The sequence below is a fragment of the Lepisosteus platostomus genome, chromosome 10 (assembly GCF_059453375.1).
Source record: "Lepisosteus platostomus isolate fLepPlt1 chromosome 10, fLepPlt1.hap1, whole genome shotgun sequence".
In the NCBI taxonomy this organism is placed as follows: domain Eukaryota; kingdom Metazoa; phylum Chordata; class Actinopteri; order Semionotiformes; family Lepisosteidae; genus Lepisosteus; species Lepisosteus platostomus.
The window spans coordinates 49,881,444-49,908,891 of NC_142620.1; the positions used below are offsets into that span (position 1 = coordinate 49,881,444).

Below are 27,448 nucleotides of genomic sequence, written 5' to 3' on the forward strand. Positions count from 1 at the left end.
TTCCTTCACTCTTCTTCTTCTTTTAATTACATACTATGCATTTAAACAAAATAAAGAAGGTGCTGGGAGACCCCTCCTGAATTTGGAACGTGACCAAAGGGACTTTGCGCTGCAGTCTGTAGCAGAAGGTTCTGGGTTCCTTCAAAGCCGTTCTGTCAAATTGCTTTGAATCTGCGGAAAGACCCAACTTCTACTTCTATACTGAAGTATAAAGACCACAAGCTCACTTCAGCCTTTCGAGTCATTTCTTCCTCCCCGCCTTGGAGACCCTCACGTCTTAGATCTGCATAAGGGATGCTCTGTAATGGAATATAATTAAGAGCACATGTAGCAATGCATGTCTTTTCAGCATTTATCCATTATAATAGCAATTAACTCTAGTCTAGCAAGAGGGACATCATCTTCTTTCTAGGTCTTAGATGTGTCAATTTACAGTCACTAGGGGAATCTGTGAATAGATTTAGGAGTATTTTTTAAATGAACATGTTGTCAGTCATAATATATATGAGAAGCACATTACGGCAGGTTTCGTTACCAGTTCTTGGATTCATTACTGTGCCGAAGAATTTACTGCATTTTAAATGAAATCTCATTTACAAGGTGAATTATATAAATGAATGGCAATTAAATTACAAGGGGGAAAAAAAAACTCTATACAGTAGATTTGCTCCTTCTTTTGCGCTCCCCTTTGAAATTCATAGTTTTCTGTCTTCAGCTGCACGTGGTTTGTCTGTTTAAATATATACTATGTATATATTTTACATTTTTTTCCATAACTGGGGCAGTACTCTAATTCTCTTCACTTTTCATTAGTTTTTATTCAGATATTTCTATCTGAAATGAAACTCCAGTTACCAACCCTAACTATCATAAAATTGTGTTTTTATTTTGCCACATTAGGATCATTTTTCTACAAATTAAAGTTGCATACCAACAGGAAGTGAAACAGTTGTGACAAATGTTGACTTTTTGGTTTAACATCTGACCGAGAATCTGTCTTCTTTGAAGCTTTTAAATTATTTAATTTGGGTTTTGTATGGCAGTATGGCAACGAAACAAGTTTTCCATTGGTAAAGGAAAAGGTTCTTTTTGGGGAACAGAAATACAGTTAAAAGCCAACAACTCAGGGTGAAAAGATAGTCAAAAGAAAGTTTATTTTGTCTAAAGAAGCCTTTGGAGAACAGAAAATGCTTCTCTGAAAAAGTTTTTGATGCGTATATATAAAGGTAGATGGCATCATACAGCTTACATTGAAAAGCACAAATCAGTTGTACAGTATAGCATAAATCTATACTCAATTTTAAATCTTGTCAGTTGCTAAGCTACCACCCCAAGGTGACCTCAAAGTGACCTTTGATAGATGTAAGTTTCCTTGTGGTCAAAAAGCAGTAGGTCCTTTCCTCTTAAAACTCCACTTACAGACAACTAATAAGATGAACTGTCTGATGCCTAATCTTAATTTACAATAGCATATGTGCATAGAAAAGATGAACTTCTTCAAAAACAATCTGTTTACTGCTGCTACTACTGTACATATACAATTTTTAAAAAGAAATCTAATATTAGAAATTATTAGGCACGTTTTCCTAAAACTGTGATTCAATAGTTCAGTCAAACCGGAGAAGAGCTGTGATTCAAACAGTGAGCTATTGATGGGTAACTCACCTGTCTGAGAACATGGATGAGACTATTTTAACCCCCTACATCCCTTTTTAATGGAGATTGAGATGAGATGTTGCTCCAAAGATTAAGACAGGACAGAGAGGGGTATGACAACAAAACAAAGATAGTCAAATCAGCAAGAAATGTGATTTTCATACAAAGATAGGTTGAAATGGGTGAGATTAGAGTTTGACCTTCTTCTGAACTTTTCTTTCCAACTCCATTTGTTTGAAAACATGTAATCAAAATTGCATTTCAACACATTATAGATTTTGACTGGTGAGTAACTGAACATTTTTTCTCTCACAAGTTAAATGCTGCACACTTGCTGTACTGTATCTCAGATCATAAATTGTTCAGGATTTAAGACTAAGTTAAAACAATCTATGCATCCATTCATTATTTAACACTGACGTAAATGGCAACCTGATTCTATGGATTTAGAATTTAAAATGTACAGGATGTTTAATACAGCCCAGTGGAAGGTTTTGTAGTTCAAGCTGCGTGTGTGTTTCTTCAGCAGTAAAACACTCCTTTTCTTCCCGTAGGCAAGTCCATTAGCCCCAATGTAATGAACAAAAGGTTAAGTTCTCTGCTACTGAAAATAATGACCCTGGAAAGCCTCAAGCAGTTCTATGCAAACCATTTAATCACATCAAAAATGGAAGAGGACTCTGGGCCCCTCTGTCCTTTCAGGGCTGTTTGCTGTTGTCATTTTCCTAACAAGTCTCTCTCTCTCATTTTACCCCTTTCTAACTCTACGGAGAAAAGCAAATATCACTGGGAGCAAAGCTCTCCTCTGAGGTTTCCTTGCTTTAGAAGTGTCACTGGCTGTTTCCAGGAACCTGTGCTGAGAAGCCAGGCAGCCTGCCTCCTGCTGACACAGAATAATAATGAGACTCTACCCCACAAGCCTTTGACACTGGTTTGGAAATGAGATAGGTTATTAGTACAGCTTTGATCCAAGAGATTTTCACCCCCTGAAAATAATCATAAATAAACATATACCAAAAACTGTACTATCACTATCTAGGGGAACTAACTGTGTTGAACATGCATTTGGAGAAAGCTTCCTTTATACAGGTAGATTACTGAGGATCATACACTCCTCGCTGTGAGTGGTATTTTAGACTTCTGTTACCATTGTTTATCTTCATTATATTTCTAATGCATTATCCATATTCACAGTTGTCAGGTATTGGTATTATTATTATTATTATTATTATTATTATTATTATTATTATTATTATTATTATTATTATTATTTGCATTTTGAAAGAATGAGGGTATTTGCACAGATAAGAAAATTAATTTCTTTTTATCTGAAATTGTAAATGATCTCAAACAAAAGAGCTGGTTATAATAACCAAACATCAGTCACTTATTAATTGGTCTGTATGCCGCAGTATCTGACCTCTTGACCTGCTGTTATTAAGGGTTAAAATAACCCTTGTTTCTCAGCTAGCATCACAAAGCCATTGTGCTCACCAGTAAAAGGGAATGTACTGAAGTGAACATGCCTTTGGGCATTTACTTTATGGTGCAATGAGGGATATAATATTCTAGTATTCCTCTTGGTCACTTTAATTTGAAGAAAGATCAGTGACCTATTCTTCCTGACCTACATCTTCAAGTTTAATTATATTGTGTTATGTTTGCTGTATTCTCTTCTTTTCTGCTTGAAAGGATGACTACTTTGATGGCAGGGATATTGATTGTTTTTTAAGAGTAGATACACTGGAGTGGAGTGTAAGAAATGGGATTTGTAGATAAACACTGTGATTCAAGGGCAGATGACCGAACTGCTCTGTTAAAAAAGCAAGAGCTTGCTCACAAGCCCCTCAGAAAACTGGGTTCAAATTTAGCTGTTCAAAGGTGAATGGACCCTGGTGAACTTAAACAAAAACAGCCACTATATCAGAGAGACAGCTCAGTGGGATGTCTGGGCAAACAACAGATATACAATGAAGACTCTAATTATTGATGTGCATGATCTCACCAGGGCTCAGTTACTGGGCAAGAAATCATCCCATTACTGCTATGCTGAAAGTAATTCAATGGAAAGGATTTCAAGGGGAATTAAACTTTATGTTTGATTTAAATCTTTGTTTTTAAGTTCTACTTATATTAATGTATCAGTAAGTGATTTTTTTAGAATTCTCAGTTTTGCCATTGTACATTCAAGCGGACATAAATCAGAACATCCTCTGTCGGAAAATGCCATAGCTTTAACATACAGTACCATTTTGAAAATAAAGAAAGCATTTGTAGATGGAAGAAAACTGCCCTGACAGTTTATGGGAATTTAATTTACTTATCTAACAGAAAGAGAAAATTATTTTCCCTTCTTGCCTGGGTCAAGACACAAATTAAACTGATTCAGAAACAATAACATACATATTACAAACTGATCCTCTTCATGCGCAGTAAATTGTATTGCTGTCAGACAGGTGTCTCATTTGAACGTTGTAATTTGCAAGTTTGCCCTCAACATTATTATCAGCTTAACCTGTATATTGAAAGGAAGTTGGCACTGCCTGGATGCCAGCCTTTCCTGTCCAAGCTGGCTTAACATATTCATGAAACATAATTAGCTGTATGCTTCTTTTCTTTAAAGGGCAACACCCCATGCTTTGATACTGCAAACTAGGGCTACTCCAGCTTTGTGCTTTTAACACTGCCTTTCTTCACTGGTACATGAAAAGATTCTGAGATGCATAATTGTACATAATTCCAAATATCCAACAGAAAGGTTGTATTTATAAATCCTTAGAGGGCTCTCCTGGATCATGTGCACAGTAGAGGAAAGGAGGATTAATTTAATTCGATCTTTTTATTTCACCCAGGCAGCTGTTTAAAATCTCTTAAATATACGTAAAAGAGCAACTCAGAACTGGCAGCTCACTGAAGCTCAGCAGGTGTGGGCCTGGTTAGTACCTGGATGGGAGACTCCTGGGCAAGATAAGGTTGCTGTTGAAAGAGGTGTTAGTGGAACCAGTAGTGGGCACTAATCCTGTGGTCTGTGTGGGTCCTCGTGCCCCACTATATTGATGGAGACACTATACTGTAAAAAAGGTGTTGTCCATCAGATGAGACGTAAAACCGAGGTCCTCACTCACAGTGTCATTAAAAATCACAGGGTGTTTTTCAAAAAGAGTAGGAGTGTGACCCAGGTGTCCTAGCCAAATTTCTCTCTGCCCTTTTCCAATTATGGCCTCTTAATAATGCCAATCTATGAATTGGGTTATTCACTGTCCTCTAATAAAATCTATTTAAAGATATTATTATTATTGACACCCCTGGACAATCTATAGCTTACAGTTTTATCTGGGTATGCTGAAGTGAAATGGTGAAGTAATTTTAACTAAATCTTCAAGTGGTGGCAATGGTTTATTCAAGGTGTATTGGAAGGGTATGTTTTAGTTCTTTTTTGATAGAAAAAATAAATCTTTAATATGCATTTTAGCAGTGTTAGTAATGATAATTAATAACGGCAGCCAGAGTGTGCCAGTGTGATTCCCACACATCAGCTATCGGTGTGGAGGAGAGCAGAGTAATGAACCCTGCTGAATGATTGGGATTATTAGGATGCCACAATTGTTAAAGGCCAGGATTTTTATTGACCATGGAGAGTCAGAACCTCGGTTTTACATCTCATCTGAAGGATGGAGCCAGTGTTAATTAAATGTATTGGGGATTTATGTTTGAATAGAGTAGCCGTGCTTTAAACTTTGTTTTAAACTTCTAACACATTTAAAGGTATCTAGCATGAGAATCCAAATGTACATTCAAATATCTTTGATAGAAACAAAAACTATGTGATTTGTCTGTATTTATAACTTTCAGTTGTATAATCCGTATAACTTTCAATATTGTACGTTTAAATAGAGTATCTCAAAAACATTTGTAAATGCATGCTGTTCCAATTCATTAATACTCTTGCATAACTTAACAATCAGTATTTTGTGAGCCCTGCATTAACTCCGATATACTTGGTGAGCCAGGAAGCACCCGATTAACCTTAAATGTCCCGATAATGGATCCCACAGTTGAAAACGCAGTGTCTTGTCAAATTACTTATGGCTGGAGTTGTTGAAGCCGGTTATCTTTTACTTTAGATAGCCAAGCAAGTCTCTTGCTTTTCCCATATTGAATTTTGATTCTGGGTTCAGTTTCTGTTAATACCCAGCAATCAGTGACACTTTTCCAGAAGCTTTTATAAACTTTTGGAGGCTTTTTGAAATCATCAGAAGACTAAACATATCAAGGATTCATTTTTTATGTATTTACAGGGCTGAATACCTTTAAAAATATAAGATGTAAACAACTATTTTTTTATTATTATACCGTTGATATATTAAATATTTTCTTTTTATCCATTTTATGACGTTTGAACTGATAAATGTTGTAAAACGATGATATGCGTACATTTTCTGGTAAATGAACTTTTAGTTGCAGTTAATCAAGGGTATGGATACATTTTACACCTACTGTAAGTGTAGACAAATATACTGTATTTGCTATTCATTGTGTGAATGATGTGCTAGTATAAAAGCCATAAACACCACTATCTACTGTTTATGGAATCTTAGCACCAGCATATGACTATTTTTTTTCCTTTCCCTCATGTATCAGAGAAGAAAACCTGAGTGTTTCTACTGAAATTAAAAAGGGATTAAAAACAAACACACTAAGAAACAAAGTATGAATTAGTGATTTGTTTGCATTCTTAAGTAGAAATATGTTTTCTGGTGCACCAGCAACCAAGTGCACATCACTGCTTTTGTATTGTTGCAACTTTGTATAGTTTCAAAACCCATGATTACAGCTTCAAGGTTCAGATTGAAACCTCCATGTTCCTTTTATTGGATTATTTGTCATTTGTTTTGCTCTTTGTACCTAAGCTCTTTAAACTAAATCGGTTTTGTCACGCACATTTTTAAGGCCACTTTGTGCCTGTTGTGACTGTACCTCACCAAGACGCCCAGCCTCTGGTGTTTTGACAAGATGCTCTTTCCCTCTTGTCCCTCAGAGGATTTGCACAGGGAATACTGTGGACCACATTTAAGAACCTGTGCTACATCTGCAGAAGAAAGTATAGATATTTTTACGGTTCTAAAAAATAGGTAGACATAACATAAGTTTGATAAAAATAAGAAGAATGCCGTCTTTCTGCATTAATAAAGACTACAATAATCCACTTCTTCAGTCTCATGCTTCATGCTTGCAGCCCCTCTTAAGACAGGCAGGCATACAGCTGACTCCTCCAACTCAGGAGCATGCCTTGCTCTTGTGCTATTTTGGTAGAAATTGCTGGATTTCATTCGACTCTACTGTAGTCGTGATTTATTCCCTTTCCCTATTTGTGTAGTAGCTGCTGAGCAGAGATGTCTGGGAATATGAATTACCTATAAGAAGAATCATTATTCAGGTGCTTGGCTTATTAGCTTGAATAATGTGAACTCAAATTGAGCTCCAGATACTTGGATGATCCCTTTTGGTTTAGCAAAGAGCATTTGGGACTGATGGGTTTTTTTTTTAATTTTATTTATTGCAGTCAGCCATTACACCTAAAAGGAATATCATTTAACAGCAGTATGGGTTCCACACACTGCTAAGTCACGGCACCAAAATGTCAAAGCTGTCGCAGACAGAGAGAAATCAAAACCAGTGAGGGCGATGTTACCTTTGAAAGAATGTACTTATTCCGTATACATGACTGCTTCCCGTACTGCTCTGGAGAGCCAGACCTCATCTGTAACAGTCAGGACAGATTTATACTCACTAACTGCTGCTGTGTCTTGCCAGGACACAATCGAAAATTGGATGCACCTCAAGGTTTCTCCTTACTGGTAAAATCAATAAATTTGAATTTTCAACCAAGACGCTGATGAGGAGCCTAATTTGTTACAGACATTCTGGAAGTTTGCTCCAAGTGGGAGGAGAGACACATCCGTAATAGAAAAGGGCAAAGTCTTCCAAAAGTCCTTTTTATAATCAGAGCAAATACTGTACATCAGTCTTAATTCTGTATTATTGGACCAAGCCCGCTCGTGACTGATCATGACTTTCCATGTGAAAATGATCATTGGTTCAAGCCAGACACTTCAGTGGTAGGTCAACAGCATCCTTAAGACAAAATTACATCATACAGTCAGGAATCCATTTTAACCATGAGTGCCGCTTTTCAAAGTATAAAATATATCATCCTACCATATGAAAGCACTACGTACCGGGGATTATTTCTAAATTTAAACGTCCATGGACACAAGGTGGTCCAAACTGAAGGCGCACCCCTATCTGTGCATTACTTTCAGAATACTGCTGTTTTGAAAGCTACAGTATGTGATTAAAATGTTCACATTAAAAACAGATGTTTGAATTCAATGAACAGTGTGTGTTAAATATCTGATTAAAAAGGTGAGTTTATTAAATTTAATGCAAGTTGTGACGCTGTACAATGCAAACTGTTCCATCCTTAATTAAAAATATTGTCAAAAGGGACAAGAAATGCACAAGATTCCAATTTAATTAATACACTTACAGAAGAGTAAGCCCAGTAAAGTAAGACATAAACAGATTAAAAGATATTTGTGAGAAACGCAATTTATCTGTGATGTGTTTCATAAGTGCTGGTTATTGGAAATTAAGACTGCTAATTTTAGTCACAAATTTAACAGATTTTAAGCCTTCCATTATATCATCTTCCCTAACCTTAAAAAAATTTTGTCTGCAAAATATTTCAGCTGCACTTCAAAATACTGTGTTTACATGGAGAAACTTCTATGCTTCCACTAGTATTCAGTATTCTAAATACTCTGTATATTTTATCTATTGAGAAAGATATATATATATATAAAGTATGAAATATTGTAGGGTGTATTTTTAATAGACCACCTCACAGGTTTAGTGGAATAACTGATAATTAGCAGCAAGAACAATGGCTTCACAGGCTGTTGTGGTTTGTCAGACTTGGCATTATTTAAATCAGCCTCATTTAACATAAGAACATTAACAAAAGAGAGCTGGGTCTTGGCTTATTATTAGCTCTTTTGTTTTCAGTAGAAAATAAGTCTGCAGAGCTCATTCAGCCATTTCTCGAAAGATGCCAGGGTATCGCCTTTAATGGCATGGATGGACAGCTTGTTCCATACTCCCAAAACCCTTTGTGTACAGATGCTCGTCCTGCTCTCAGTTTTAGATACACTTCACTCTTATTTCCATTTGTGCCCTTTGGTTCATATTTCACTATTAATGCCTTTGTGGATTAAACTGTAAAATCTTGAATCAAATCTCCTCAAAGTTCTCTTTTATAGTCGGTAGGAAACACTTTTACACAGTATTCTAAATTAGGTACATTGTACGTTTTTTTTAAATTGCAATCAATTTAAATGCTACACTTTTAAGTATATATCCTAACATTCTGTTTGCCTTTGTATTGCTTTCCTAAATTAGGAGATTAATTTATCTACATGAATACCTAATTGTTTCACTTAAGAAGCCAGTTAAGTATTTTCCAGTTTATATTTCCTCTTTATGTTTCTGCATGCAACACCCTCCACTTCTCCTCATTAAATTTCATCTCCAGGTGTTTGCCAAGCCCTGCATTTGTTCTAAGTCTCTATCAGTTTCTTTTTGCAGCCTCTAAAGTGCTAATCCTAGTTGTGTGGTATCATCTACACACTTCCTTCAAGTTATTCTAAATCTAGCATCTATGTAGAATTCCAAGGCTTTCCCACAAAACATTCTTCTTGTTTTTTTTTTTGTCCAAAATGTGTATTCCCTTATTTTCTGGATAATTAGCAGGTTCTAATTATATTTTTATATTTTTTGCTGTATACAGTATACTGTACATCATATACAGAATATTACGTATGTCAAAGAGAATGGGTTCTGATTTGGGCAAGGAAAAACTCAAATGGATCCAAAAGAGAACTGAAATGCCAAGAAGATGGCATCCCATAAAATAGCAAGATGAAATACATGAATCTTTGGGAACAAATAGCATAAGGTTGTGGAAGTCTTAGAAAGGACGTTGTCCTGCAACAGATTAAGAAACTTGATGATCCAAACAGACACACAGGGGCAGAACAGTGGCATGGGGGGTAGCACTGCTGCCTGGTAACTCCAGGAGCCAGGGCTTGATTCCAGCCTTGGAAACTTGTCTGTATGGAGTTTGCATTTTTGCTCTCAAGAGTCACAATATTAGGAAACCCCACATGCTGGGTCTTTACAAGCAGGAAAATCAGCCTGAACTGCGCATGGTATATATTCTACAGGGTTCTGAATTATCATTAGTCCAGTTCCTCAAACAAATTCTCCTTCAGACGCAGGTAAGATTAAGAGAGAAATGGTATGTCAGATCAAATAATACTTTCTATTTTCCAGTGGAATCCAGACAGAGTTGTTCTGGCCAGGGCAGGTGATAGAAGAGAGTCTGACACTTAAGGCACCCACACATTTCCAGCCACTGAGTCTCACACCCACACAGAGCACCTTTCAGGGTATGGTTTCTTTAAGAGCATACATTATGGGAATGAATATGAATTAACTCTTGCCTGTAATGCAGAACAATCTAAACAGACTTCTAATTCTGCTTTGCATAAGTCTGTCTAGTATACAAAGCTAAAGTTAGCAGTCATATTCAGCTGTTGCTCTCTTATTAAGACCACTCACAAACATCTAATATATGTATAGGTTAATTATTTGAGAATTATGTCTATTAAGAATTTTTTCCATATAGGAAAAGTGTCAATAGTCCATTCACGAGGACAATTAGTGAATGTGAAAGAACCACAGTAGACCCTCATTATTTTGTAAATCACACATCTTTTTTCCCTCAAATCTAATGGCTGGTAAACCTAATACTGTGAAATGCCCATTCTGAAACCATGAAGGAGTTCAAAACAGCAGGTGACTTCTGGTACAGTATCTGTAGAGCAACTTGTTTTTGTTGGATATAGGGATGTTTTTCCCCTCTTCCAGCATTGATCAGAAAAAGGGGTAAGTCTGTATTAACTAAGCTGTCTAGACTGATTCTAACATAACTAATGTCATGTTTCATTAAAACTCTCCTGGCAGGGTCTTAGCACAGGTCACTGTCTTTAGTGCTTTAGAAATAATTAAAAATTAATCACTGAGTTGCTTACCATGTGATTTCTTTCAGTTTACTTGCTTTTTCAGCTAAAGAAGGCCTTCCTGAGCCTCTTTTAGTTTGAGCAGAGTTGGCAGCTGCTTGAAAGGACTTTGTACTCCTGAAAGAGACACTTCAACTTCGTCAATGGTGACGGGGGAGAGAGATTCACCCCGTTTCAACCCCTCTTCCATCAGTTTCATTATCCAGAGCCAAAAGCTGTGACAGAGCTCCGAGTGTTAAATACTGTCACATGCATCTTGGGTGTTGCAACACACCTGCCGAACAGAATTCTTACTTACTATTCAGTAGACATTGTGGCAAGCACCCTTTTGCATCAGTGAATTAATGTTTGGGAAATATAAAAAAGGAGAAAAGGAACTAAATGCAGCCATCATGTCTGACTGTAAAATCAGCTTCCAGCCACAGAACTGTAACCTTTTCTAAAATGCCCGCTTGACTTCTCTCGCAGATAATGTAAACAGGGAGCATTTTAGGCAATTTTGAAGTCAATATTTGCAGTGAATAATAACAGGAGAAATGTGTTTGTGAAGAAGTGTGGGGCATAATGGATTGAAAGAGCCTTAGAAAAAAATGGAAGGAAGATTCTTTCCTGAGTTGGATAAGAATAGCAAAGGAGTGTATATTTTAAACCGCCTTACTGTGAATGCCTCAAAGGCACAGAATTAAATAAATGCTAACGATGCTGTTGGGAGGGGTACTTTTTGAAATTAAACAGCATATGAGGAGAATACAGGGCACTGAGAAAGTAGAAAACTCACATTTCAATAAAGTCCCATTTCCCTGGAGGTTCTTAGTTCTAAAAGAGCTTGGAAAGGCAGCCTTATTTGCAGAACAACCAGTTCAAAATCTCTATTTTCCTCTCTGAGGCATCGACATCAATATTACCCCCCAGCATACCTACTGTAACACTAGAGTCACAGGCTTAAAGCCTTCATAAACTGCCTTTTATAAGTGGCACAATTTAATTATACTAATTGACAATGCTATAAAACGTAAGTGGAAAAGCACACAAGCAGCTCTCCCATTTGACCAAGAAGGGTTGTGAAGGGTTACACAGTCTACCCCCCATTTTACAGTGTCTTTTCTGAGGTGTGCTATTTAAGAAGGTCAGTAAAGAAGGTGACCTTCCTGTCTGTTATGTTTGATTTAAGGACAGCTAATTGAATTCTCTTCTCACTCTATGTAGTCCTTCAGCTTCTTCCCAGGTGTCATTGCTAATTCAACCGCAGAAAACATCTCTCTATATATTTAGCTACTAGTTTAATTTATATTCTTAAAGAATCACAGGTGAGCAATTATCACTTTTTAATGCATTCAGTAAATTCTTGTTAAATGATTTGAACTTGTAAATTGAAACGTGGCAGTTTGCTTCACTTTCTAAGAGATGCTTACCGAGAAAGCCTTCAGTGAAATATTTCTGACAAGACATAAGCATGGATCTTAACAAAAATGGAGCCATTTGATATACAATAATGACATGATAATATTGTATGCTTCAAGGAAGAAGGGCTGTAGACAACGCTGGATCCATTTTTTATTGATTAAATTCTGCTTCTTGTATTTAGGTCAAAGGGTGCACACACCGGAAAATAAAGTACTCTATAGAACTGTAATGAACTGCAAAACACTCTGCTGTTGTTGAATCTATTTTGATAAATTTAAAACAAGCAAAAAGAAAAATGTGACACACTATACTCACACAGTTATTTACCAAAAACATACTTTTTCAATTTCCATATTATAGAGGTAAGCTTCTGCTGAAGTGCAAAGCTGATTTCAAATGCCTTAGATAAATAGTGTAAAATTTCCAGTCGTATGAAAAGCTTGCCTGTCACGCACTAATAGTTATTAGATTTGCACTATGAAGATAGTGTCTGAGGCAGCAGGCTAACGATGAGCGATTGGTAATGCTGTAATTTTTCAGACGGCTGATTCCCGTCTCGTGTCATTCCTGCTGCTTGACGGCAGATCAGAGAAGGATTTGTTCATGGTTTAATACATAATAATCCCGTTAAATTGCAAGGAAATCAAAGTGAGTGGTGTATCTATTTACTGGAGCCGACGAGTTTTGATTCCGTAATTGAGAGGGCATACGGCCAGCGCCTTGTCCCTCACATAAGAAAAGAAACCCAGGAAAGGTTATTTTGGCTCATTAATGAAATAGTAATATATATTAATTTTAAGATGCAGTTGTTTTGAAAAATGCCTTCAGTAAACCCAGAATAACTTAATTTGTACATACTGTATTTATAATGATTCAATTAGATTTTTATTAATTCATATTATATATAAATATGAACTTTTAGCAAACATTATGGCAAAGACTAGGTAGAAACAGGCACCTATACAACACACTTCACTTTTCCTTCAATGGTTACCTAATTCAATTTACAGAACATTTCAGCAGTGACACATTAAATATGGAGTGGACTGCTCATTTGTATCTCCTAAGTAATGCAAGGACCACAACCCCAACGATAAACTGTTTTTTTTTGTGTAGTAAATAGAAGTTGTCTTTCCAGTTGTCATCATTCATGTGGAGAAATGGATTACATCTTCATTTATTCTTTCGTTTATTTCGTTTCGTTTGTTTGTTTTTACCAGTTTTGGAAAGAAGCACCCCGGCTCAGCTGTTGCAAACTGGTGGTGAAATTAACCCACCGCGTCTCTCGCTGGGGGCTGTGTTCCTAGAGGCGTTCTGTCAATACACAGTAAGAAAGGAATAGAAGTGATCCAGAATGGGAATAGATCTTTTCTTCGTCGTTCAGACCTCAGTAATCTAGGGATTCTAATGATGAGGCTGTTTCAAACTCCTTGGCAACTCCTCCATCCTTAGCAGGAATAACCTAAGGCAAAAAGCAACACTGTTTGACCATAGGTACTTGTTAAAACAAAATTAAGTAATGTTATTATGTAATGAAAACATTAGTTTACATTTATGAAACTATTACATTTATTCTGTATTACCCATTATAAATATACTCATTCTAAAATTACTAAAATAATAAATTACATTTCTGAAGTCATTATGGTCTATAATGTATTTACAGTGTGAAAGGAGTGTCATTAAAACTGGTAGAAATCATCTTCTACTAATGATTAACTGTTATAATAAAAGCACTGGAGTTCTCATATATAAACACATTGGAAATACAGTAGTCACCACATTTATTCAAGCCCTTAATGAGCTGTAGCTAAGAGTTGATTTGGTAGTGAAAATATAGATGTACAAACAGGATTTTTCAACATTTATGAATTAAAGCGCCATGAAAAGGAGCACTGAATATAATAGCATTATTGAATAAGGGGGAGAAAATGAAGAAGTGTAGTCGGACTCCTCCGAATCACCCTGTAGACATATATCTTTTAACACATGACAGGCAGTATAGCTCCTTCCTAGGCTTTTCAGCACTACCTGGAAGAGAGATGCATCCTTCACTGAGAGCACTACCTGCCTGTAGGTGCCTGAGAGGCCTCCAGGGGTCCCTGTGTTTCTGAGAGCCGAGAACCCTAGGCAACCAATCTCTTTCTTAACCTCCTGCATGCCATCACATGGAGAATCATGGTCACTGTTGGCTGGTGACAACTCAAACCCACAATCATGGAGCTCAAATTGTGCCTTTACTGGCTGAGTGGCCTACAAAGATTTCTAGTTCACAGTGTTCAATTATTCATACCATGTAATTATGTTGAAAATGAACTTAATCCTTTAATGGGATTTAGTTTTCTGGTGGTTTCACAATGCCTCCCAAAGTTTCTAGAAGATTCAGGAAATCCTCTTGAAGGTCAGAGGTTATTTAAGGAGGCTGTTCACAAAGGCAAAGCACACAGTACCAGGTCATCATGGAAAAAGTTAGAAAATTGTTCAAAAACCAAAGGGTCTGTTTTAAACTGCCTCAACTGGAGAAGGATTAGCACAGAAACGTGAATGTTGTGTTGAAAAGGTATGCTATCCATTCTGTGAAGAAGAGAAATGGAACTGATCTGTTCCATCTCATTCCGTAAAATGTTCTGTTTTGATGTTGTTTTGCCACCTGTGGTCCTTGTGTCTTAATTAGAAATGAGGTAGAGACTAATTTAAAAAAAAAGGAAATTTTGACCAAAAACGGATGACTTGCATCAAGAAAATCAAGCTTAGTCAGAAATGGACTTTGCAAGAGGGTGAAAATGCAAGCTTTGCAAGGAACTATTTTAGCAGATGTTCATTTTACACATTCAATATTGATTGATATCCATTTCTTTTTGTTACTTATTTCCATCAGAAAATGCTGACTGTACATCTGGATTGTCATGCTAAACCACCAGTTACAGTAATTAGTCTATGTAGACTAATTACAGTCTAAAAGTTATTAATAAGAACAGATATGAAGGCAACTGTACAGTAGGTATTACTTTGCTCAGTTTTTAGTGTTGCCTCTAAACCCTACCTTTGGGGTTTAGGTAGCATACAGTAGCTACATCCTCACCTCAACAATAGTCAGTGGGGGGACTTGATTAATGTGGGTGTGTGTGGGGTAAGAAAACAGCAAGTGGGGCAAATAATCAAATCAAATTAAGTAGCTTATTGGCACAGTAAAAACACAGAGATTAAAAGCAACAGCTAAAACAAGCAGTACTAATCTCACTGAAACCAGATCCTACCCACGTCTATGCCAACTTGAAGTCCCCCTTATGAAAAACCCCATTTATACTGAAAATAATCAGCAAATGACAAAGTTAATAGGAAAGTGTACTATAAACTGGTGTAAATAAACCAGTAACTGTAATAATAATATAGAGAAATATAAAGCAGTGATAAAGTACTCTAAAGCTAAAGCAGTAGTTTTTGGTCTGTGGTACAAATAGCTAAACTGGTACATAACTGACTTTATAGACTGACTGTCTTTCCAACCTGATTTCAAGTTGAAGTTCAATACCTTTTGCCACAACCACCAGTTTCATGGAATTTGGTTCAATGAGCTCATATACAACTAAAGACAAATAAGCAACAAAGCCACTAATAGAAAGCACCCACCCAACACATTCACAAACAATTCTCAACACAGACTGGTAAGAAAATAAATAACACTGAAATAGATAACAGTGGGACCTGACAGACCAATAGTGACCTGTGCAAAAATATCCAAATTTACATGCAGAGTTTATCTATGTCACAGCTTTCACCCAGCTCGCCTGCTTTCCCAAAGCCATGCGGATAATGGAGTCTTTTAAAAATGGGAAACAGAGGCTTGGAAGAGACCCACTACCACCTCCAGAGAGATGAAGGTGCTTGAAGGGACACCTCTCCCATTACCGGCAAGATCTAGTGCAGCTGCTTGAAAAAGGGTCCCCTAAGCCAAACTCCTCTCTTACAGTCTCAAGCTGCCAACTGACCTCCAGGGCGAGGTGACTTTGTCCTGGGGGCAAATTTACGGTCTCCCACTGGAGTCTCCTTCAAGCAGTTGGAGTCTTCACCAGTGTTCTGGATGATCTCCACAGCCTCTGTAGCCCTGACAGTGCAATCCCATACAGGGGTGGCTCCATCAACGTCTTTCCTGGACCCTGGGTCTTTACGCGTCAGTCCTGACTGTCTAGTTTCTGTCTCTCCTTGGGTTCGGCTTTATCTCTAAATTTCTAAAATACTGTACCACTCTCATTACTTACCATTGTATTTTTAAATTTGAAATAATGAACGTGTCATTCAATACAGTAGTATGTACTGTATTCAATATGATACGAATTGGGTTCTTAAGACTTGCTTCCAAGCTAAAGTAGCCAAATTCAAATCATCTCTTTTTTTCCACAAATGTTGTGAAAGACCTGACTGTTGCTGCCGAGCACACTGCATCTTTCTGTATGGCGGCGATAATGATATTTCCACACATGTCAGTATCACATACAGATGAGCGCATACCGGGGCATGTTGGAGGAGATGACTAAGACAGCATGCATTATAATTTTCCTCCTTTTTAGTACTTCAGAGAATGCAGCATAACCTTAAGGGTTACACTCAGCTGGCATAAAACACTCATGGAATCCCGTGGCTGCAGAGGAGAGCTCATCACTTCAGACAGCCTCCTTCTCATCTGTACCTGGAGGTAAGAGTTGCGTGTTTTTTTCTCTTTTAATAAGCCTTCGTGTTTCTGCATCACCCACTGTGATCTACAGTGACTCCAACTAATTAAAAAAACCTACTTCACCCTACACATCTTAGTCATTTGTAGCCATGCAGTTTTCTTTTAAGCTGTGCATAGTTTGTTCCAAACCCGAGTGTACCAGAGCTGGTGTGGTGACGTCTGCGCCCTCACTGCGTGTAGCAGGTTCCTCGGCTGCCTGGGCTGGGGGAGGTCTCCTTTAGCTCACGTGGTTGGTGCCCTGTTGCGTTACGCCAGTGACCTGGGTTCACACCCCAGGTGTGGGGGTCGGAGCAGGCGGCAGGGGGCACGACCCCGTACAGAACCGTGACTGTCACACGAGTCCTCACGCCGTTTCATCATTCCATTCTACACTGCCCTGAATAAAGGCACAGTGTCTTTGATGATGATGATGATGATGGCTGTTGTTGCTACTAGGGCTACTACTGTAGTACAGCTACAAGTACAACTACTCTAAATCCACCGCTGTGCATTTGTCAGATTTGTGGCCTGCCTTTGAGATTGTTCACATTACCAGACAATCAGCTGAAACGGCTACAGTGGTCCACAGGATGGTAGGGGTATGTTTGTCAATGTGCAAATATCAAAGACCTGTTTTGCCATTCACTCAGTAGGGGGAAGGGTAACAGAAAGGTTAATGTGCAGTGACCTGATTTGCAATTAAAACCACTTTCCTTCCCACCCCCTGTCTTTGCCACTTTGTAACCAGGCAACCACGAAATGCCCTGGGCTTGCAGGGTAACGCGCTCCCTCACAGTTGAACCACTCTTCATTGAGGCAGAAAGAACCAGAAAAACTGAAACCACAAACTGAGGGGTATTTGTCATTTCGTGGCATTTTGTTCCCCCTTGAAGACTAGAGTTTACTGTAATACTGAATACTTGATTAAAATATTGAGTAATGAAAGGTTGTGGCTGATCTTTAATGTCAGCCGACGTGCCGCAATACACCAAGAAACAAGTATGTTCAATATAGCTATGTTTATATTAGAAATACTTGTAAATGTAGCTGTTAATTAAAATCTAAATACCAATGGTGTTGAGCACTCTCCGATCTGAAGTATTGCAAATGTAACATTATAAATGTTTCATAATTAGGTTATTCTGTTAATGCCGTTAATTATTAGTAGAGGTCACCGTCAAGTTAACAACGGCTACAATTTCACAAGATTTAAATACGTTTTGGCATTTTAGATGAAGTGCCTCAGTGGTATGATCAGAGTAGCATACCTGAAATAAATAGCTAAATATTAAAAGTTACAAGACCTCGTAGTTGTCATTTATATCCCTGAAATGAAAACTTTAATTATGTTTAATTGGTTTTAGATACTGGCTTTGCACATGGTTACTTCTAGGTTTTACTGCAATAGGTAGGCTCTCTCACCCCATGCTGAAGACTATGGACCATATCTCCATCTGCCCACACAGTAACAATACTTTCTTCTATCCAGCCATTTTATAAACCACTTTATCCAGTACAGGGTCATTGAACTTACTTTTGAACTATAACTACAGTTATTATTGAATTTCTGTAATTTAAGACAACCCCAAATCAGTTGGAAATGCCAAAAAATTCTCATCTCAGTTTTGCCCCGCTCAAAGGTTCAGGTGTGTGAAATGTTTCTGCATTTCCTTAGTGGTAATAGCAGTGCAAAACTGTCAGACCAGACTCTTTCACCTTGAAAGTTTTACTGAGGCAAACTGCACTGCACATATCAAACATGGATACAGTTTCACAATATCTCATTGCTTTCAAATGCTAAAATTAATTGCTCAGTTATAAACACAGGAAAATATAGCACATCATCTGAACTATCACATAAAAAGAAACAATTACTGTGGGAAGCTTTGAGCTCTTGAGAATATTGTGTTTTTAAAAAAACTGAAAAAAATCATTCTTTTTCAGATAGTGTACATGGATGATCATGTCAACACAATGACACTCTAGGTGCATATGAGTAAAGTCTTTTTTAGACTTTATGTCTATTTTTTTGGGGGAGTGATGAGTTTCCTATTTGAAAGAGACACAAGCTGCTATGCTTTGCAGAAGTATTGAGACCATTCGTAAAGTATGGTGTCCCTTTTAATGAAATAAAAATGATCCATGCACATTTTTTAAAACTAAATATTTTATACAATATGCAAATGATCAAATTATAGTCTTTTGGGAGCAAGATACAGCAAATGTTAGCAAAAACTAAAAAGAAAAAAAAATGTTGGAACTTAATGTCTTGCACACACAGGGTAAAGTAAGGTTGTTCACTTATGGTCGAAATTAAAACACTAACTCAAACCAAACACATTTTTCTTTGTTTTATAAGTGAAATGAACTAAATTGGTGTTTAACTTACGTGTTTCAGATAAATACCTTGTTTTGATTTCTCGCCGGCAAAATGGTTTCTCCTGCAACCTGTAGGACCCAAACCATAGCCTGGCAACAGGGGCTGGCTAAGTAGTGCCTGTTCCAGTGTTGCGCATCCGTGTATCAATCTGTAAGAAGATACCATTAAGAGGGGGTAGTGTTTTCTTAAAAATATTAATATACATAAAAGGAGTAGTGACATTTTATTGTTGTTAATAATATGTGCATTATTTAATTGTGTACTCACTGGAGAAAGGTGTATGTCAGAATTCTGATTATTATTTTGTAGAATTGTTTTTCTTTACAGTGGAATATTCTAGGGGGAGGAGTTTAACCTAGAAAAGGAGCTCCCCAAAACAGGAGGAAGTTGGTCATAGTGTTGAATAGGAGCTGCCTACAACAATCTATTTTTTTTAAATCAGTTAATGTATATATTATTGTACTATAGTTTCGTGTTTTTTTCCACACTTGGTTAGTTTGTATTTTCACTTTGTTTTTTTGGGTGTGGCCTTTGGGAACACAGTTCCTCATAATAAACACCATTGCATTTCTTTACAATTGGATGAAAATCAAAGGTTGAGACTGTGACATGGGGGAACTAGGCAGTGATGCACCCTCCATTTCTTGATGATTGAGTAGACTGTCCTCAAATGGGATATGCAAAGACTTCAATATTGTTTGCATCCTTCTCTTGATCTGTCCTCAATTTTGTTATCCCCTGCTTCTCAGTCTTCATAATTGAGTCTTGGCTTCATATTCACTTTATATATCAGATATTGTTAAGTCAAGGCATCATTACTGCAAGCTGTAAAGCAATAAAATGTAAAATAAAATGTAAGACAAAGGCCTAAATACATTTGCAAGGCAATGCAAAGTAAAAATATCTGGAATATTAAAACCTGGCCGGTCTGTCTGCTAGTGTTCAAGGTCTCCTTAGAGCAGTAGTACCTGAGAGGCTTGGAGAAGCCATGAAATTGATCCAGTTAAGCCAGCAACCAGGATATTTAGCTCACTTAGAGCCAGTCTGCACATATAAATGTGCAGACACACTGGCCCTATAGGAACAGGATAGGACAGCTCTGCTTTAAGATAAAACAAGGGTGCTAAGACCCACAGAACAGTCCAGGAACAGTGCTCACTAGATGATAGAACATGAATAGATATACAGTAAAAGCCTCTAACCCGTTACATAAAACAGAATGTGTGTCAATGGTAACTGTTGTTAGTGTTAGCAGAAAAACAGTTGGGGTAAAAACCCCCAGTGATCACTAAAACTAGAACTAAGTGCTTGCTGCACTATCTTTGGATATCCATTAGATTTTTGTGTATGTTCAGGCCAAGTGATATTAAACGGGGATATTAGTTCCCGAGACAATTTGTCCAAATATGCCAATTCTTCTCTCTCTGGTGTCTCCTGAGTACAGATTACATGTTCCCTGAACTTCTGTGTCCCATCTGTGTGTTGGCAATTGTTAGTCACTCACTCTGTCACGCTGGGCAATTAGAGAGACATCCTTACTTTTTGTAGCGTTTGGAGACGATTTAGTTTTTCAAACTGACTTTTCAGAGTTAATGCTCTTAAATGAGAGGAAGGCTATTGTCAATTAGCACAAAATCGCAATCTATCTAAAGTACTTTTTTTCTTGGCAGCTTCTAGCTGCAGACTTTTATTTCCCAGTTTCTATTTATCAGGCCTTACAATTAAAAGCAGAATGATGGTTACAGCTGTGTAAGGAGCTACAGTATCTGAACCGAATCAGTGCCACAACTGAGTTTGATCAAGGCTTCTTAAGTATAGTTAGTTATAGTATATTAATTAACATAGTAAGGTGCTATTATGTTAATTAATATAGAAAACAATAACAAGTATAAAGTTGTTGCTCTGCAACACAGACTGAATTCTTTAGTGTATGGATGTGAAGTTTGTTATAGGAGACATTTTAAAGAAGGGTAAACATTCGCCCTCAGCATTTCATTGAGATCCCAGTGGTCCTTTTTCTTTAAACTGCCACATTAAATTATGTAGGATGTGATTCATGCATCGGTGAAATGGTTGGTTCAAATACCAGACATGGCAAAGGTCCAGTCTGTGGTCCAAGACGAAGGGAAAGCAAAGCCTTGAAGCTGGCTTTCTCATGAACTCTTTTGTTGAAAAACATTCTCAGTTTCTTGACAATTTGCTGAAACTTCAAGAAACCTCTACCAAGGGAGAAACCAGGTTGAAATTCCCAGAAATGTAATCAGTCCACTTGACACCTTCTGGTTTCTTAATCACATTTTTAGACAGTGAGTTTACAAAACATGCCATTCTTCTCTGTCCCAACAGCATTATTTCAGGCATGATCTAAAGTAAGTGCTTATGATTGGAGGCCGCCTGTTGCCTGTGGTCTGAAAACTTCTATATGTACAGTATTGTGAATCAGACTTTGGTGCAACATGTTCCCATGGATCTGATCTATGTATGATGATACATAGATCATCATTTCCTTGAATAAAGATCCATCTCATCATCGTCTGTGTACATGATGTTGGTAGTGGGAGGACATAGTATTCAGTGTCCACTGCCACTGTACCTGGAAACATGTTCCCAATGGTTGCATTTATCATATTGGTCATATTGATCATTTATCATAATGAGATTCATTACTCCACTGGACACTTTCTAAGCACCCTCCAGTAATAAAAATAGGAAACAAATAACTTCTCAATCAATAAGTCATCATATGAGCTGCTATGAAGTTTGCAAACAAGAAAATAGGGAGTGGCCCACCCCTGTCTGGAGTTTATCTGTGGCAGAAGCATTGTCCATCCTTTTTGTTCAGAGTCACCTTTTAAAATTGGGAGACTTGGCAGGATTGACTAAGGCATCTCAAATGCGTATTAACAGGGATCCTCGCAGGCTTACACATGCCAACCTCTCTATATAACAGTTCATTAGCTCAGCAGTGTCCAGCACCCTGGTGACTCTATTAACACAAGCAAGACCCCCTGAGTAAAGACTTGCCGGCACTGAGTGTGCCTTCGCCTGTAACACTGCCATACATATATGGTACCACGAGCATGAGAACTAAACCTTGAAATTCAGAAATAATTAGCAACTAGAAAAATGATAGCAGTGCAGCAAAAGTTTCACTACTGTATCTGCTTCACATTTTCTTTGAAAGTGTAAAGTAAACTTTGAGGTATCATCAATAGCTGGGTTGAAAGCCATTCCTGCCCGTGTAAAAAGAACTGGCAGCAATTAAGTCTGGAGCAGGGGGACCTTTTTCAAAAACACACAGAGAATCAGGGAGGGAGTTCAATCTTTCAGCTGCACCAGCTTGAGCGGGCAGACCGAGTCCATCCAGCATCTAGAAAAGGATTTCTGTCAATTAGCACAGTTTCCAAATGCCAGTGGGGATGTAGCCTATTAAAATATGCATAAGGTAAAAGTGCATAACACACTGTGCATAAAACCCTGGTCATGGATGTTCTCTGTAAAAAGCCCAATATATTTCTTTTCTGATTTAGACAATACTCAAATAAATGCAAGCAAGGCCCATTGGTTTCAGGATAAAGATAAACAATGATTATTTCTTGTGTTTCTAATTGTACTAGAAAAAATGTTTTGTTTCTCTCAGAGATTCTTTAGAAGTTCTATGTGGACTCTTATGCATAATGCATTGAAACAGATTTCATATTCACAGGAATAACAGATCCTCCAAGGAAATTCACAAGGACTCCATGACCATGATTTCAAAGTGTTAACAAATTATTTAACACCCTTTATTCCCTGTTCTGTGCATTTCACATCCCCATCAGGTGTTGTTAAAACACATTTCTACCAGATTCTTACACTTCTCAGAGGATAGCGAGCAGAATAAAAATTCTTAAAAAGACAAATTGTCACCTCACTTACAGAAATTACTGAAAATATGACATACAGATTCTGCATGCAGTGTAACATTTACCTGACATACTAATGGACTGATATTGGATCCAATCAGATATTGGCAATGTTAATAAAAACAGTACAATCCCAAATTTGTTATTTGTGCATGCATTAATATCATTACTTTCGTAGACATGAAAATAGAGCAAATAATTGGCACTGCATGGCAAAAGAAAATCACTGTATTGTGTGATATGAGACACCTGACAAGGGAACTGAAAGTATAATAATACGTCTTATTAAAAAGGCAAGCTGGAAACGTTGTTGTACAGTATATCCACTACATTCATTGATAGATTCAATACAAGCATACCTCTGTTTGAAAACACATATTATCACAGAATCAACAGAAATTCTCCTTCTTCAGACCACCATTATATACATGACATGGTATTTCATAAGCTATTAAGCCATACAAACATTGACAAGAAAAAATGAATGTGCATAGTCTAAATGTGAAGGAAAAAATATGCATCACCAACTATATGAAAATCTGCATAAAGAAGTTTTTTTTTTGCTTTTGTTCGCCATGAAAACGGTCTTCCAGTGTTTCTGTACTCTATCGTCCGGGAAATATAAGCCTGATTCAGCTGACAGTCTCACTGTGCTTGGCTCTTGGTGGCCAGATACACTCAGCGTTCAGCCAGTGCCCTTTAAATTGCGTCCTTGTTTGCTTTAAAACATCCTAAATAGGTTGCACAGGGAGGCATTACCAACAGCAAATTAAGTATTTATGATCTCTGCTGCATTTAATAAAATCTCACCCTTATTAATATCAAGACTTGTGGCGCTGTCTATATTAAATGAGAAAAAAAAATCAAAATTAATTTAGCTAGACCTATACCCAAAGTACATCTGAACTAGATCTCGCTCTTTCAGAGAGGTCTGAGCTTTCTTAAAGTGTCTGGCGATTGAGTTAGCATATTTCCTTTGAAGTGAGAAAGGACTTTTTGGCCACATTTCGAAAATAAAACTTAATCTTCATGACTGATTTTTGCCATGAATTCCAGAAACAGAACTAAATCAAGCTGTAAAAAAAAAAAATTGTTTTAATATGAGTGAATTAAAAAAAAAACAGAAAGAAGGAAATTATTTAATCTACATGAAATATGCATTACTGTATACAGGGGAAAGTCTTAAATTGACTAAACCCTTGGGTAAATGTACATCATGTCCAAGACGATAATAGACTGTTGTGTTGTGGGGGGGGGTTTGGGAAGAGTGTATTTAGGTGCCATTGACTGGATTTTGTTACAGATCTTAGAGCTTTCCCTCTGCCTTTCTCACAATGCAGTTATATGATTAGTGTCTATCTGTAGAGACTTTAGTATCTACCCTCGGTGGTGTCCCACCCACCTGTCCATATACAAACTCTGGTGTTCTAGCACTGGCATGTACTGTACCTGGTTTGCAGACTACTCAACAGCGGCAAAGAAAAATGCTGACATTTTGCACATTATTATTATTTTTTTCCTCGAGCAAGTCTTTTTACATAAACCGCACGAAACGCCAATCCAGCTCTCAGCAACAAGATCCAGCTGGGCTTTGATTTTACTGTCTTATATCCAGACCTCTGACTTTTATTCCTCAGAAAAGGATCGCTGTGCACACATCACAGTGCTCTTGTTGTCTGAGCACCCTCAGTGCTGCTAGCAATCTGGTTTTCAAGGCTTTGTCTTGTAGACGCCCCCTTATGTGCTTACTATTTCTTATCACTGTGCTATATATTCTAAAAGAGTAATTACCCAAATGCACATTCTGAAAAAATGTGACGAGGTATACATCATGCATGCAGTTATGACTTTTTTTCCCATTCCCCGGAGCTTGTGGTAGCTTCTGGGGAATAAGCATTTCATATCCACAGGTGAGAGACCTTACATATTAATGAATGCTCTCGGCTTTGCAGTTCAGAATAACAGAAGTTGTGTTTGATTTAATCCTCCCACATGTTGCGATGCTGCAGTGCCTTAAGCCTGATCGTTAGCTGATTCTGTTCACTCAGCTCTTGGCATTTGAGACATTCTACAGGACTCAATTACCTGTAATTGCACCTGTCGGCTGCAGTACAGTCACCGAGAGCCTTTTGAGTTCGTCGGAGCAAAAGCAACAAAGAGTGAGCCCATCGAGTGGCAGAGCTCCTGGTCCTTGTCAACTGTCGCCCCACTGTGCAGTCTGACTCTGTGCCTCCTGGCAGCTTCTCTGCTTCCTTTCCTGAACACAGGCCACTTGGCAAGATCAGACTGAGGCTGGTGTCTCAGCTGCATGTTTGCCAGGGTGCACTGCAGTTGGATTGTGGTGATTCATCTCAGGGCGTCGGATTCGTGCAATATTACTGGGAGGCGGAATTTCACAAAATAAGGCTTGAGGGGCTGACTTGCATTTGGGATGTTCTGCCCTGCTATTGCAGGCGGAAGCACAGGAAGGTGACAGGCGCTCCTTGGCACACACTTCGCCCTGGAACAATAGATGGCTGAAGGTTGCCATGGCGCAGGGAAGTAATGTGGGTCAAGACGCGATGCTGTGCTTGTGAATGAACTCTTTTTTTCCCTTAGGTTGGATGCCGTTCAAAAGATAATGCAACTTCCGTCCCCTCTCCCACTGACAGGGCAGGGCTTACTGAGCATCACTTTATTTGTGTTTTTTGGACTTTGTTAAATTTTAACGCAAGACTGGTTTCTGCTTACAAATGCAGAGGGATGTTTTTCAGGGACGCTCCGTATAACCGGATCATTCAAGGCCACTGCTGCTGTATTTGGTGGGAAAAGCTTTCAGGGGAAAGACTTCCTCTGGGTTAAAACAATGTGTTTCTCCCCAAGAAACTGTGGGTACAGATATAAGAATACCCCTTCCCCCCCCAAAAAAAAAAAACCCAAAACAAAATGTGATATCGTCCTTTTTCAGAAACGCTTCTTATTCTCCTCAGCACTCTAACTAGGGAACAAAGATCCCATCCTAGTCTGTATTTCAGAGATGTCTGAAAAAATGTAATATAGAAACATTTAGGGACTAACTTTGTACTTTCATTCTACAAAATTTAATTAAACTCAGCCTTTTACCCAAGTGGGGCTTATATTTTTGAAAGCACGGATATGACTGATCAATTGTGTGCATGGGAGAGAGGCTAGGGGAGCTTATTAGCAGTGTAATTAGTGAATGAACTAATGGATTCCGATAGCCAGGAAACATGTTCCAGTGTCTCAGCCCAATCTGCTCCAAAGCACGCATCCTCACAGAGTGCTAGCAGTTTCATATACGAACCTCACAGACCTCACCTAAGGCACTGTAGCAGCATTGGATTGTACATGTTGTTTGTTGTTTTGGAGTAATTGTTTATACGGTTTTAAATAATAAAATCAAAAATATTATTCAGAAAAAAAAATAAGTTGATAACCTTTGACAGGTTATTCTACTGTAAATACAATAAGTATGCTGCAATTTATTACAGTTAATAAATCTGCACTGCATTTAACCTTAAGATATTTTTCTTGTGTTTTTATTGCAGTTGATTCTATTACATCTGCTTGCATTCACCTTTTAACCTCCTGGCTTGATCTCCTATGACCAGGGCTAATGGACAGATGCCAGCGTTGTCATTCTTTATATACTCGGTACACACTCACCAGCCCAATTCAAAAATGCTAATGCTATGTTAATATTTTGTTTTGTGAGACTTTTACCTTGATTGAATACTCACAGACTGAAAATTAGATGTTTGCACTTATAGACAAATTTTCTGCTCTTTTCATTGTCAGCCCTTCAGACGTCACCTTCATATTTCATTAAAATTTCCTGCACGTTCCAGTGGGTGTTTCAATGACATTGTATTCAATAACGCTCTCATTTAGAAAATACCTGTTGACATTTCCAAATTTAAGAAAGCGAGCTATAATTTATGCTTAAGAGCCAAACTAAATTAAATAAACATGCACAAGGAGTTTTCCTTTTTTGCACTTTCTGTATGCACAGAATTCGACCTCTTGCAACAACACTTGCTTGCCAAAGAAACAATTTTTTCAAGGAGAAACTGCAGTCACGACACTGGAGCAGCAAGTTAATCTGCTGAGCACTTGTACAGGTCTCTTGCATCATGTCAATTGTCCACAACTGTCAGTGCCTTTGAGAAACTGTACAGTATGGCTTTCAATATTTGCCGTTTTCTCTAAGCTTATTTTCCCTTGATCTCTAACTGATAGCATGCTGTCC

The 27,448-nt window shown here is 37.8% G+C and overlaps 1 long non-coding RNA gene across 1 annotated transcript; it reads right to left on the bottom strand.

Annotated features, from left to right (window-relative positions):
• LOC148653866 (uncharacterized) lies at positions 1-25,827 on the bottom strand. The gene is made up of 3 exons (XR_015941551.1): positions 25,285-25,827; positions 19,321-19,442; positions 1-299 (listed from the first exon to the last, which is right to left on the bottom strand). It is a non-coding gene; the product is annotated as an uncharacterized LOC148653866 (long non-coding RNA).
• Positions 25,828-27,448: the final 1,621 nt, after the last annotated feature.